This window comes from Ruditapes philippinarum, unplaced genomic scaffold, assembly GCF_026571515.1.
Source record: "Ruditapes philippinarum isolate M1 unplaced genomic scaffold, ASM2657151v2 ctg1915_1_1_1_1, whole genome shotgun sequence".
Lineage (NCBI taxonomy): Eukaryota > Metazoa > Mollusca > Bivalvia > Venerida > Veneridae > Ruditapes > Ruditapes philippinarum.
Genome location: NW_026852568.1, coordinates 16,093 through 32,171, shown reverse-complemented (window position 1 = coordinate 32,171; position 16,079 = coordinate 16,093). Strand labels below are relative to the sequence as shown.

Below are 16,079 nucleotides of genomic sequence, written 5' to 3'. Positions count from 1 at the left end.
TTCAATAATAAAGGGACTGTAAGTTCGAGTCGTTCAAGGATTACGACCAAATGTCCTTGTATCACATATCAGCACTGTTCCAGGAAGTTGACCCGTGAGTCTAATAAGCTTAAAACTTCCAAGCTCAAATTGATATACTGAAACTTAATTGAGTTAGGTTAACTGTCGTGGTGAATTCATATATGTGACAAGCTCAGCGATTTTTGGCCCAAATGTGATATCTGGGCGAAAATGAGTTAAGACTAGTTTGTGGTAGAACAACAACTGCTGAATAGCTGGCAACAATTATTTTTTAAAAATACTTGATATTTTATGAAATATTCTAATTTGTATGACATCACCATAACAACAAAAAAAATAACATTTTAAACTTTTATTGGTATATATAAACTAGAATTAATTCCATAGTTATACACAATAAAATAAACAAAATATAAAGTTATCATTCATCTTGATGTAATAAAAGTAATTTCTTGATATAAAAACTATCATTTGTTTCAATAATCGGTTGCCATGGCAACAAAAATATAAAAAAAAAATCACCAAATGCAATATTTTTGCATTTAAGATGATTATTTCATCACCAAATTAATGCATATATAATATTAAAAGACAACAATATTTAAGACTTTTCAGAAAAAGAAAAAAAAAGGAATTTTCACTTTTCCCTTTAAGTGTTATTGATAATAAATAAAAAAGTAAGGATTAAATTCTCAGAATTTCAGTAACTTTTCCATGATTAAGGCGAATATCATAACTTAAGTTAGTCCACTTCAAAGCACATAGCTTTAACATGATAGCATATAAATTATAAATCCAATGCAGAAAAATAATTCTTTAATGCACTGATTACAAAATAGTGTATTTTTGGTTACCATGGTAACAAAAAATATGCCAAAAAAAAACGCCAAAACAAGTATGATTTAGAATAATGGCATCTTATAAAAAATATTCCTTATCAAATAATTGTATTCACAATAATTTCAAAGGTCTTTCAGAAATTTAACCAAAAAATAGAAAGATCTTGCACTTGTTATTTTCCTGATTATATTTTCAGTTACAGATATTGACGGTGTAACCATATTCTTATCAGTATATTTTAAATTGTATAATGAATAACATTTTATATACATAACATATCTTTAAATTGAAATAATTTCAATAATTTAAAACAATTATAATAACAGATTTTTGCAAACACATGGAAAGTCACAACTGACAGATCACTTTTGTCCTTGAATGTAGTCTTGCAACCCCAGTTTGAGGATTTGATCCATACATGGTAACAGAAACCATGTCTCCTCATATGCCTTGAGTTTTTGTAAGCAGAAAGTGATTCTAAACTTGCAAAGACTTGTTTCACAAATATTGTAGCAATTGCCACTACAGTTTCAAGCTTTTTCAGGGATACTTCTGAAGACATAAATTCTATGAGAATGTAATTCACTTTGTATATACTGTCAAACATAGGTCTTCTACAAGTCATTGACTTCTCACATGCCATCCTGAAATAACAAAAACCTGAATAAGTATGAATGAAACAATATAGTGTAGATATAATAATTTGACTCCACAGAAATGAACTACAAATAAAGTGTAAAGTTGTAAAGTGTTGCACGGCTATTTGGTTCATATAAGGTCTTGTTCAAGTAAGTTCTTGTGTAATATATTACAGTGTATATATATATTATGTGTACACATGTAGCAGTAACATTCATCTTGAACATGTCTAAAATAATCTGAATCTACATAATATGCATGCATTGTGGTGAAGTCACCTCACTATTTATTTCACAGAATAGAAATTTAATATGGAATACTGCATATAAATATATACATTTATGTATGCTTACCCAATTGAAGTGTTTTTTATCTTGACCAATACTGTGCAGTTGATACAAAGTGATTGTCTTTTTTACTCCATAACCCTGGTGCTCAATAGGGCATAGATGTCATACATAGTGCCTCATTTCCAGCAAAAGTTTAGTATATTCATCAGCAAATAGGTGAACTAACTATGCGTTCTGAAAATTATGTACAAAATGTATACTGTATGTACTTTAAGAGCTTAACATTATTTTCTATACATTAATGACAGTAATTGCATAAAACAATACAACATTATTTCTAAATATAAATAATAATAATAATTGCATTTTATAGTCTAAGTTTCATGCTTACGCACGTTCACCAACTTTACAGCTATTACCCCTGGTCATCGGGCTACTGGTATCTATCTATCAATCTCCCTGGGGAGTCTTTTAACTCCGCTTAGTGCAGCCGACACTTTGGCGCAACGGATTTATACCACCCTCGCAGGTACCCATTTACACCTGGGTGAAGTGAAGCAATCACAGGTAAATTTCTTGCTCAAGGAAATTAGCAGTGCCCCTAGTGGGGTTCGAACCCGGGACCTCTCGATCCCTAAGCGCGCGTCCTACCACTGGACTACTGCTCCTACAAATATAAACTTGAAATTAAGTTCCTGTTACTATACAGACTTATTTAATTTTAAAACAATATTTTTAACATCTTATCTGACATAATATATAAAATGCTAAATTGCAAATAAGTTACATTGCTTTTTACCAACTGCAATTCAGGAAATTTATCATTATCATTATTAGATAAAAAGTGTTTATATATGTATACAGTGATTACAATCATAGTAAATCATGTGATCATTAGAACAAGTATCAAAACATTTACCAGTACATTTCCTTGTGGTCTTGAAGAATATGGCTCCAACATGCTGGGTATTAGGCCTATCTACTTTAAAATCTTTAATGTATGTTGGCTGACCTAAAATTACAACACAAAATAATAGAAATTCATTTGTCAATAATTACAGTACAGTAGCCTTGTCATATATCTCCTTTAAAATTTACACTGACTTTTTAGAAATATTTTATACAATATAAATCTACTTTATGTAGATCTATAACAAGCTCATTCATTTAAAACAAATTTCAAAATACGTTATGTGTCCAGTTACATTTTTGTCCCAGTGATGTAGAAAAAAATGTTTTGTTTTATCACAGTTTAATATTTTCATTTCAGCCTGGACTTTAATTTATTTTAGTAACGTAATCAATGTTTAATTTAGAAAAAAAATAACAATAAATTTCTACAAAGACCGTTGTCGTATAGCTGGTTGCACAGGCTAATTAGTCATACATGCTATATTCAAAAAGAATGACAAGTCAACATGTATATACATATATTAGGGTTTTTATTTCTTAATGTGCACTATGGAACATGACATGATTTATGAGTATTATAGTGCAGGAGATGCATACGGACTAGCTTATGTCAAGATGATTTATATATGTAACTCTAAAACGTGTGTATTGATATACATTATAAAATGTCCTTAGGACAGGTTGATATTATATATACTATTCTCAAATGTCAGAGTAGGAGAGTTCAGTTTTGGTATTCAACTCGTTCACATGTGTGTTTGTATTTGTATATTAAAAGTATGTAACATCCGTGAGTTCTTCCTCCGTTATACGACAACGGTTGATTTGGCGCCTAAGACCAGCGATGTCGAAGCGACGATTTTGGATAGCGGGACACAACGAAGTACCTGTAACAGAAAATTAAAGGTGAGTGATCGTTAATATATCAGTAATTTGCTAATTTTGAAGATGTCAGATCAAGAAATAGCTACAATTTTTGAAAATTTGTCAGATAAATTGAACAATATTTCAACTGTCATAGGTACACAGGGTTTATCAGAAATAGTACAAAATTTTGATGGAAATTCTAAATATTTTAATGACTGGATAAAATCTATAGAAAAATATGCTGTTTTAAAAGGTTTGGATGATAATAAAATAAAATTAGTCGCATTTCAATCAAGTAAAGGGACTGTAAGCGATTTTATATGTAGATATTTGCGTGATAATCATCGTAATTCGTGGGAACAATTAAAAGAAGAAATAAGTACTAGATTTGGGGAAATTAAAGATTTTCATCATGAATTTTATCTTTTGAGAAATTTAAAACAAGATTTGGGAGAAAGTGTTCAAATTTTTGGGGAAAAATTTATTAATTGTGCTGAAACCGCTTATGAAAATTATAAACTAGGAGATAATAGTTTAATTGAACTTCAGTTAGTAGAATTGTTTACGGATAATTTAGCGCATAATTATTTAAAACTTAAACTTATGAGAGAAAAGCCAAAAACTTTACAAGAAGCAATTACTTGCGCAATGAATGAACAGAATTTCAGAGCTAGATTTTCTGCCAGAGTAAAATTTTCTAATTCTCAAAATCACGCAAAATACATGAATTACAAAGCAAATCATTTTAATCATTATTATACAAGAAATTTTTGCGTGTACTGTAAGAGACCAGGTCACCATGTGCGTAGTTGTAGATTTAGGAAAAATGAAATATATTCTGTATTTCACCGACAAAATTTTTCACGATTTAGGAAAAATAATAGCAATAATAGTTTGAAATCAAAGATTAAGTGCTGGAAATGTAATAATTTTGGTCATATTATGCGTGAATGTCGTAAACAAAATTTTTACGACAGAAACAAAATAAATTTTCAGGAAAACTAGCAAGTTCCTGTCACAAAGGGGTCATTGACAGGAACGATAAAATACCAAAATTTAGTATAGCATTAGCTGGAAGCCCTAATTCGTGTTTGATTAAAATAGAAAACTATAAATACAGATCGTTAGTAGATTCAGGTGCTGAAGTTTGTCTTCTGCATCGCAGAATATATAGAAAATTGAAGAATCCCCCTCAACTTATAAAACAGAAAATAAATTTATGTTCAGTTGACGGAAATTATTTACATATAGATGGTTATATAAATCTAAATTTTCAAATAGGGAAAACAGAAACAACTCAAAAATTCTATGTTGTTTCTAAAATGAATAGAAATATTATTTTAGGCCGTGATTGGTTAACACAAAATGGCGTTAGATTATATTTTGATTTAGGCTGCTTAAGAGTTAATAATACATATGTACCCCTCGAAGAAGATATTCATATTGCATCAATTGTTAGATTAAAACAGGATGTTATTCTGAAACCTCAAACAGTTAATGTGTGCACCGCTAAGTTAAAACAAAATCCCGGCTTAGAAAATGATAAATTATATGAATTAAAAAGTATAGAAACTGGAATGATTGCTTCTGAACCAGGTCTTATGATAACAAATTCTGTTATGAAACTTTCGGCTGATAGAAGATTTCCTATTATGATTGTCAATAATACACATAAAACTATAAGATTGAAACGAGATTCAGTAGTTGCTAAAGTTTCAGAAGTTGAGAGCATTAACTCGGTCACAGAGGCTCTTCAAACAACTTCCCCTCTTAACAACGATTTCGAACGTGATATTCATACACCTTCAGAGCATTTTAATATTGTTAGAGACTTATTAAGGAAAAATAGAAATATTTTCGCAAATAAAGATTCTGAATTATCACAGACAGATACTGTAACCATGAAAATACCAACAGGTAATCATCCTCCAATCAAGTTACGCCCATATCGCACACCTTTAAACAATAGAAAATTTATGAGTGACGCAATCGATGAGATGTTAGATGCTAATATTATAAGAAGAAGTCATAGCCCTTATTCATTTCCTGTTGTTATTGTCGGGAAACGTGACGGCAGTAAACGGTTTTGTGTTGATTTTAGACAATTGAATAAAATTACAAAGCCAACATCATATCCTCTCCCATTAATTGATGATATTTTAACACTACTAGGGTCTTCAAAATATTTTACAACACTAGACATGCGATCAGGGTTTTGGCAAATACCCGTGCATGAATCAGACAAGGAAAAAACGGCTTTTACGACATTCCGAGGCTTGTTTGAGTTCAACCGAACACCTTTTGGCCTAGTTTCTGCCCCTGGAGTTTTCCAAGAACTCATGTCACATGTCTTACAAGGTTTAGAAGCATTTGCTGTCAGTTATCTTGACGACATTCTAATATTTTCGAAGTCATTAAATGAACATTTATCACATATACAGACAGTATTTTCAAAGCTTAAAGAGCATAAATTAAAACTTAAGCTGAAAAAGTGCAGTTTTATTCAGCAACAAACAAAGTACCTTGGTTTTATAATTGATCATGAAGGTATAAAACCAGACCCAGAAAAAGTAAAAGCTATTAGGTCACTTCCGGTACCAAAATGTGTTAAAGATGTCAGATCTTTACTTGGTGCTGCTGGTTTTTATAGAAGATTTTGCCCTAAATATTCTAAAATTGTTGAACCTCTAATCAATCTTACAAGAAAACGTGTTTTGTTTAAATGGACAAAAGAATGTCAAGAAAGTTTTGAACAATTAAAGAAAATGTTAACACGTATTCCACTTTTAGCATTCCCAGACCCAAATAAGCCTTATATTCTATACACGGACTCCTCAGATTTAGTGGTCGGAGCATGTTTAAGTCAGAAATGTGACAAATCTGGTATTGAAAAACCTATATACTTCTTATCTCATAAATTAAGTGAATCTCAAAGAAAGTACAGTACCATAGAAAAAGAAGCATTCAGTATTCATTATGCGTTACAAAAATTAGATGTTTATTTACATAATGCAGAGTTTACTATATTTACAGACCATAAACCTTTAAAATATCTTCTAGAAGCACCTATGCAAAACAAAAGAATTCAGCTTTGGGCTTTAAATATTTCTGCCTATAACTGTAAAATTGAATATTTGCCAGGAAAATTAAATTTAATTGCCGATTTCTTTTCTAGACCTCCAGCTGATGATAAAAATGCTAACAAGTCCGATATTGAACTTTATGAGCCTGATATAAATGACAATGCCTTTGAAATAACAGTCTCAAATTCAAGTAATAATTCAAATAATGATAATGTACATGCTGTGAAAACTGATGAAAGCTATGAAGTAAATGCTTTTGATTCTACGCACTTTAATGCCAAAGAAATAGCAAACAAAGAATACCAATTTCAAGAGCCAATTGTAGAAGATATTAAACAATTCGAAAAATTAAATATGGCCTCAGAGCAAGATAAAGATCAAACTATTCTTGAACTGAAAATGTTACTACGTCACGGACAGCCAACTAAATCAGTGCAGAGCAAATATTTAGAAATTGACAAAGTTCTTTATTATCTGTTTAATGTAGATGATAATCCTAATCTTAGATTGTTTGTTCCGCAACACTTAAAACACCTTGTCATTACTCAATATCATTTAAATAATGGTCACCCAGGAACACAGAGGTTATTTACAACAATAAAACAAAAATATTTTTGGCCAAATATGTTCAAAGAATTGTATGAATATGTTTCTAAATGTGTTGATTGTCAGTCACGTAATCTTACAAAAATAAAAGCACCTATGGGCGAAACAAGAGTACCAATGTATTCATTCCAGACCATGAGTATAGACGTTATAGGGCCATATGAAAAAACAATGAGTGGTAACCGCTACATTATTTGTTTTATTGACCTTTACAGTGGTTATCCCGAGTGTTTCCCTACTGCTGACAAAAGTACTGATACAATTATACATTTACTATTAGAAGAAATTTACCCTAGATACGCATGTCCATTACAAATTGTCACTGACAATGGATCAGAATTCACAAGTAATGCTTTCAAAGAAACACTTAAAGAGTTAAGAATTGATCACGTGCGTACAACTACCTATCATGCTGCCGGAAACGCGAAAAATGAACGTTCTCACCATGTCATACATGATATCTTAGCTAAAAGAATCCAGGGAAATCTCAAACAATGGGATATTCATCTTAACATGACACTAGCCGCACTTAGATTCAATGTCTCTAGGACTTCAAAGCATAGTCCATTTTATTTGTTATATAACCGTGAGGCCATATTACCCGTTGACCTGTTGCTACAACCAAGGCAGCGCTATCATGGCGAAGAGTATCACAAAATTGCATTACAAGAACAACATAATACTTTTCTATCTGTTTATAAAAACCTTAAAAAAGCAAAACGCGAACAAGCTAGCTATGCAGATAAGACCGCAAAAGATATCAAATTTGAAATAGGCGATCCCGTATTTTATAAAAATTTTCGTAAGAGAAGCAAACTAGATGTGAATTGGAAGCCATTTTATAGAATTATGGAGAAAAGGTCACCATTAACTTACATAATAAAAAATCAATTTGACAATTCAACAGTTAAAGTCCATGCAGAACAAATTAGGCTTGCAAATATTAATGACTGGTCAATACCAAAAGCAGATAATACTGGCCGACCAAAAAGAAATGCCACATTTGTAGTTACACCTGAAAATAGCGATACTGATGATGCTTCAGAAATACCAGAATCAGTATTACCCCAAGTTGCTAAGAATGTAAGAAAAGAAAGGTCAAATTCTGATAGTGAAGATGATATTCCATTAGCCGAATTACAGAAACATCTTCGACAACAACAACAAATTTCAAATAATGAAAATGCTCAAAGTAATGCACATTCAGAAGAAATGCAATCGCAGACTGATTCAGAATTATCAGACTCAAATTCCATACAAGTAAATAGCAATCCTCCGTCACAAGCAACATATAATGCTATTCAGTCAGATTCAATGGCTGATGATAACGATTCGGATAATGAAATGTTTATAAACTCTATTTCTAGTAAAAAGAAAAGTATTGTAAAACCTCGATATAAAGTATCTGGTAAGGTAAACAAAAAGTTACAAAGTAAAGATAAAGAGTCGAAATCAAGTTTTAAAATGATTTTACAAGGATTAGCTGAATTGTTATAGAACGTTATATTCCGTGTTATATGCTATACTAATTTTCGGTAAATTGACCTCAGGCATTGTAAATAGTAATTATGGAAAGAAGAAAATATATATGTTCAAAGAAAACAATATAAAACAAAACAGAAAATTACATTATTTAACCATATATCTTTATATTTTTGGTGGTTGTATTCATTTGCATTAATCTTCAAGTTGTTTTTATTAGAACTATATATCTTAGATTTTTTTTATTATTGCTTAAAATGATCGTTATTCGCTATATGTTAATTAATAGATCGGTTAATTTAAATGCATTTCAAAGTAAATGACAGCACTTAATCATGAGTTTCAAATTGATTATTTACTTTATTTCATATTAGAATAACATGTGTATACATACATGTTTCAAATGTCAACGCACAATCATTAAATAAAGTTTAAATTGGGATAAGTCTTATTGTCGAAATAAACTAAAGTTAATAGCTTAGTTAAAACTAACAAAATAGGTCTAGAAAAGTAAAAAAAAAAAAAAAATTTAAATATCAAGTATTACATAAATAAGATACTTACACTAGAGAACATCTTTCATTGGAATTCTTATCCTATGCATTTTATGACAGTTGTCTTGTTGTTCATATATCTGAAACAAAATTATGTTTATTGTATATAATATCTATTAACCGATCTGACAACGGACGAAAATGCAACATATTGGTCTAACGATCACTTGTCGTCTAGTCAAGACAGAGAGGTGCGAGCGAATTCGCCGGTACAGTCAAACACCGCCTGACTAGAAATATTACAGTCAGCCTCTACGATGTCAAACTATGTACAACAAAACCATGCAGATATAACCATAAACCCCTTCTTCGATGTAAAACCATGCAGATATAACCATAAACCCCTTCTTCGATGTAAAATTATATGAAATAAGCGTCTACGATGTTTAAAATACATAACTATGCTGTTACAGCCGTCAACAACAACAACAACAACAACAACAACAAAATTGTGGAATCAAATAAACTTTTGTTCCTGTCTTCAACCAGAGAAGCCGAAAACTTCCGTTTATCGATAGAATGTGTTTTTCTATGTGTTATATAAACTTAAAAAACAAAAACCCAGAGAAATACTGATGACAACTTCAACATCACTTTGTTGTATTGTTCAATACAAGACATTCTTTTACAACGACGAAACAAGAACAGCCTTTACAGATGTGCCAATAAATATTCGAATATAACTTTATCAACGTGTGTATAAAGTCTACGTTTACACATATCAAATACATATATATTAATTTAAAAGAATCTTCAAGAACATCAAAACATTTATGAACAATTATGAGTGTCAATTTAAAATTATACTTTAAAAAGCTACATACCAACGATTTGAAATTCCCGACACGTCACGATGACCAAACCATACTGATGTCAGCAAGTACCTGTTACAAGTACCTGTTACAAAAAACATACCTGTCACAGGAAGTGTTCAATGCGCATGCACAATACACGTTTTACAGGAAATGAAACACCTGGACATTTTATCAATTATCAATTGTTATAATATTTTTTAAACTTTTTCGTATATAAATATCTTTTCTACTCTTATCATACATATAATTCTGTTAAATTTTATACCTTAAAGTTTTTCTAATTAATATTCTTAAAATAATTTGTTCTTTGAAAATTGTTAACTTATTTGTTTGTTTTTTATGTTTTCTTGATCTCTAGAAATTAACTTTTTTTTTCTTTTTTTTTTATGATGAAATAAAGGAAATTTAATATTTATTATTTATTGAAAAACTTATAAAGCTATAATATTTACCTTATGTCACTTTAATATTATTTGTAGAATAACAGTTATATTAACTGATTAAAAATTTCGAAAAGATTATCTTTACATTTAACAATAATTATTTTTTTTACTTATTAAAAACATTACAAAATTGTTGAAGTAAATTATAACTTACCCGACTGCAGTATCCGAAAACTTTTTAAAAGTGACAAGAAAAAATATTGAGCGGATATTTCCGAATATTGTTTCCTAAGGCGTTTTTTTCTTTAAAAGATAAAGTAATAAAAAGTCGTTAGATAACATCTCTGACCGGACATCTCTGACCGGATATTACCTTAAGGGTAAAACAGATGTCAAGTTGATTTTAGATTTTAGATTTTTATAATCTGTTAGAACGAGTTTGAAATGTTTGATATTAAATAATAATTTGTTCAATACTTTTTTTTTTTAAATATTTTTTTTTATAAGTAATGGAGGTATTGTCGTATAGCTGGTTGCACAGGCTAATTAGTCATACATGCTATATTCAAAAAGAATGACAAGTCAACATGTATATACATATATTAGGGTTTTTATTTCTTAATGTGCACTATGGAACATGACATGATTTATGAGTATTATAGTGCAGGAGATGCATACGGACTAGCTTATGTCAAGATGATTTATATATGTAACTCTAAAACGTGTGTATTGATATACATTATAAAATGTCCTTAGGACAGGTTGATATTATATATACTATTCTCAAATGTCAGAGTAGGAGAGTTCAGTTTTGGTATTCAACTCGTTCACATGTGTGTTTGTATTTGTATATTAAAAGTATGTAACATCCGTGAGTTCTTTCTACGTTATACGACACCGTGACAAATATAAATTGAGTGCAATAAACAATGTATCCCAAAATATTTGTCTGTCATGACCTGACCTAGATGCCTGCCATGTTTTTAACCAGTTCAAGTAGACATGGTCTTGTTAATAGTAAAAATACGATGATTATTCAACATATCAGAAAAAAATAATGAACAAAAATTAGCATAAATAATAAAAGATGCACTTACCTTATATTTATTTAAACCTCCAAATATGCAGCAGTAACATAGAACTGACGTAAACGGTAGAGAACATGTATTTTGAATACACAACTTCTATCATTCTATTGACAATCTAAAAGTAACATTTCAGTCTTTTACGGCATGGATTCAAGAGTTTACTCATGTTCAAGTAATAATTGCTGTTTAAGTCATCCTTGAGTAAAATTAAACAGAACAGCATCACCGGCAGATGGTATATAGGAACTGACACCTGGAAAATAATATTCTCTGTTTTATTTAACAATAGAACTTAAGTCAATGCTACCTCTTTTGTTCGACTGATGATTATAGCTACAAGAATTATAGCAAATATTATATATACATGTATAAAGATTTGTTATGTCTAATTAATTTTTTATTAATGTTTATCATGCGATAAAACAGTTATAGTATATCAAACACTACGAAAACCCGGAAAGCTTATGGCTTCTAGGGGGTCAATTCGTCAATTCAAGCTTCCATGATTGTCTGTACAACGTTTTATATTTCACAACAGTATGCTGCAGAACCAAAGGTATAATAAAAGTTGACATACTAGGTAATGACTTTATTAACGAATCATGAAAAATAAACGAAGTCAAACCTCACGCTTGGGAAGCGAAACAGACGATACCTTTGAAATAAGAAAGATCCAGCTTTCACGCCACTCAAACAAATTCAAAATGTAAATACAAAGTGAAATCCGTCTACGAGTGCGATACAAGTAACTGGTATTGCTTCATGAAGGCAATCATGCCTGTGGCATAAAAGAGCCATAAAACAGCAACGATTTTTTTGTACAAACGCCGATTTTTCAACTTTCATGGGATTTTTGAATAAACATCGTATAATAAATAAAAAATTTCGATAGACTTTGCATTCGACATTCCCGGCTGATTTGGTTGATTTTTAAAGGATGAACGGACTTTGACCTCGAGCTTTAAAACAACTTTGACGGCCAAGGTCAAATTATTGAATTTTGGTTAAGTAGTCATGTTCGGATTTGATTTATACGTGGATAAAACAAGACTTGTTTCTAAACATACTCGTTGAATAATTTAGAATGACTGTGAACTTTACTTGACCTTGACCGTCAAGGTCAAATTATTGAATTTTACTTATTTTCTTATCACCTATTTGGGTATTTTCTGAACTTTATCATCTATTTATGAAAATGATTCATACTTGTACAAAATAATAAGACCTATTTAAACAAAAAAACAACTTTTGTCATCAAAGATTTAAACTTCAACCTTTTATTTGTTTGCTTTTGGAAAAAAAGTAAAAAAAGTTGAGCGTTGTCCCCGCCTGGCGGTGGCTCTTGTCACTAAAGCGGATTGAGCGAAAAATCTGAAATTTTGCATTCACGTTACTGATCTTGGCTGCATCAAAGGGAACATTTATCTCGAACAACTATTTTTAGTCCCGTCTTGGAAACAAATCTCGGTGAAGTCCCTTAATTTAGCTATAAGGTTTTTAAGACGATTTTACAAAAGACCAGTGCTGACATTTAAACTTCTTGAATTCTCAAGTTCAGCTTCACGAATTCACTATTTGATCACGATTTCAATTTCACGAATTCAACTTCACGAGTTCGCGATTTCAACTTCACGAATTAACGATTTAACTTCATCAATTCAAAATTTCAATTTTCGAATTTACGACTTCATTTCAAAATTTAAGATTTCAACTTTGAATTCCGGAGATGAAATATTGGGGTTCATGAAGTTTAAAGTCTCCCTGGGTTTTTGATAGAAAAAAAATTTTTTTTTCTTAAGCGTAAATTTTCATCAATTATGAAAAAATTTACTTAATCACAGCAAATGAAAAAAAATAATAAAAATAAACTAAATTTATTTACAGAATAAAACGTTAAAAAATAATACGATTGTTAACCTTATTTTCAAAGCGGCCTTCTAATAATAATAATAAAAAAACACACAAAGAAACATAGAAACACACACGCACACATGCACACACGCACACACACACACACAAAAGAACACATATCAATCGAAGAAAATAAAACATGTAAAAGAAATGATTAAATGGTTATCACAATTTTAACATATATCTTAACACACATACTGAACATTCATATAATTCATTCTATCTATCATTAAACAAGATACTTTCTTCAGTGCATCATTTTAATTTGCAATTTACAAAGTAAAAAAAAAACTTACAAAATTAACACAGTCAAAAACTAAAAATTAAGACAGACACCCATTAGTATTAAACAACAGTTAGCGTCGAAAAAATAAGGGTTACAAACCCTAATTTAGAATTATATGGTTTTCTTTAGGCCGTTTACATATAACTTCACCGTGGCCGATGGGTTTGCAGTTCAAATCCCAGTTTTTTTTTTCAAATTGTTTAAACAATGAATTGAATATCAGTGTTGCAATTTGTCTTATAGCCAGTTTACTAGAATTAAAACACTGGAAAGCATTGGTGGCACTATACAAAAACAAATTGGTTAATAATCTCACAACCTTCACCTTTCTGACATTCTGAGACCCAAACAAATTCAGTGCCTTCTGTGCTTTGATTTTATATGCCAATCAAAGATGAAAGTCGACCGTTAAAGTTTTTTCTGTGTTGTAAGATAGATGACGTCATTTGAGCTACTTCCGACCCTTGTACGTAAAGGCCCCAGAGCGGGTTATTTTTAAGAACTTAGAAGGGATGCTGTGATCCGAACTTTGACGGAAACAAAAACGGTGATAGGGCGATTACCACAACTTTTCCGCGCAACGTCAAAATATCTTACTTCTGTCCGAGACACCGTATATATATTTCTGTGGTACAAAATGGACAGCAAGCCTGTAGCCGAGACGAAAACAGCATATAATTTGCTCAAAACAAGGTAAAATCATCATTTTTTCTTTTTCATCGAATGTGCCATTTAATTTGAAACTTATTTATCTTTACTACATGCAAAATGCTTCATTAATTAAGTCAGGATAGTGAAAACATTTAGGTCATACTGAAAAAAATCTTGCTTTGATTACGAAATATAACGTATTTCTAGTCCGTTCAGTTCATATAACTGGTCAAAATACAATATAAATATGTACATTTTTGTCGTATGAACAAGTTACAATACATAAATAACCCGTTTTTTGTATATTTGGAATGATTTTTATGTGTCCACGTGTGTATTTTAAGGCATCGCACAACTTTGTCAATCATAAGATTAGGGCACCGCATTATTCCTCCTTAAAATCACCGCATTTTTCTGTCTTTTTAGCACCATTGATTTTTGATATTAATGTTTGCTTTCAGAAAAAGAAGACGTTCAAACCTATGTCTGAAAAAGCCAAAGCAACGTGCGAAATTGGCAAAGCTGCAGATACTGCAGCAACTGGAGAGCGCCCAACTAAGTCTTCTGATATCAGCAGTACGCCAATGGATCAGCGCCTCCCTGTATTTCAGGCTGATATGCGTAACGCACCACAAAAGAAAAAGAATATAAAATCAAACTTTCGCAAAAGATTGTTTAAAAAAAGCACATTGGAGACGATGACTGAAGAGATTATGGAAATATTGCCCGGGTTCCTGCAAAAACTACACCATGAAAATTTGTGTTATGACTTTTGCAACTTTATCAAATTAGTATGCAATAAGAAATTCCCATTTACAAATAGTTCATTCCTTTTGTTTCTCGATGTTGTTTGATGGTATAGTCTGCCAAGAACTTCAATATCTCCTTGTGGGGTTTATCAGTTTGAATAAGTTCGAAAAGGAAATGACATCCTTATCCATATATAGATACCATTGCACTTATCTAACTGGTAGTATTAACACAGATCAGACCTTCAGAAATGTTCCATAACATAACGTATGATATAACAGCAACATAACATAACAGCAAGTAAACAATCTTTCATCAAACTTTCATCAAATAAAAGTTATTATAAAACTATATTTGTAAGATTATTGTATAATTCAAAAGAAGACGGTTCCAGTATTTATCGGTCTAACGGAAAAAGAATGCGGTGTTTGAATTCAGTGTTGTACGGTGCTCCATTATTCGGGTCAGTAGGCCTTTTTTCAACAAATATTCCCTGAAATTTACGATAGAAACACACAATTTTGAATTGAACTTGAACTTAGGGTTAACCATAATAAATATACGAGCTCGTTAGGTCATAGAACAAAGACATCGTCGTTATAACACATGTTTTTGTGACAAGTACGAGTCATGTTGAGGTACACACGATCTTTTGTAAACACTATTTCTTCGAAGTATGTGTTTTTGTGTGAATTGTATTGTGCTAGATTAACAATAAATTGTCTCAAAAATTCGATGGAATACTTAAACAATTGGAATAATCTTGCAATGTCCAGCAGTAAGATATTTTGTAAGCTATTACCTGGAATTTGTTTATCCCGCCATTAATATTTTATCCATAAATATACGGTGTCTCGGTCAGAAGGACGATAATTTGACGTTGCGCGGAAAAGTTGTGGTA

General features: G+C 30.9%; 1 long non-coding RNA gene across 1 annotated transcript; it reads right to left on the bottom strand.

The window, feature by feature from the left end:
* Window positions 1-3,213: 3,213 nt before the first annotated feature.
* LOC132717221 (uncharacterized) lies at window positions 3,214-10,509 on the bottom strand. The gene is made up of 3 exons (XR_009623928.1): window positions 10,119-10,509; window positions 9,305-9,374; window positions 3,214-3,589 (listed from the first exon to the last, which is right to left on the bottom strand). It is a non-coding gene; the product is annotated as an uncharacterized LOC132717221 (long non-coding RNA).
* Window positions 10,510-16,079: the final 5,570 nt, after the last annotated feature.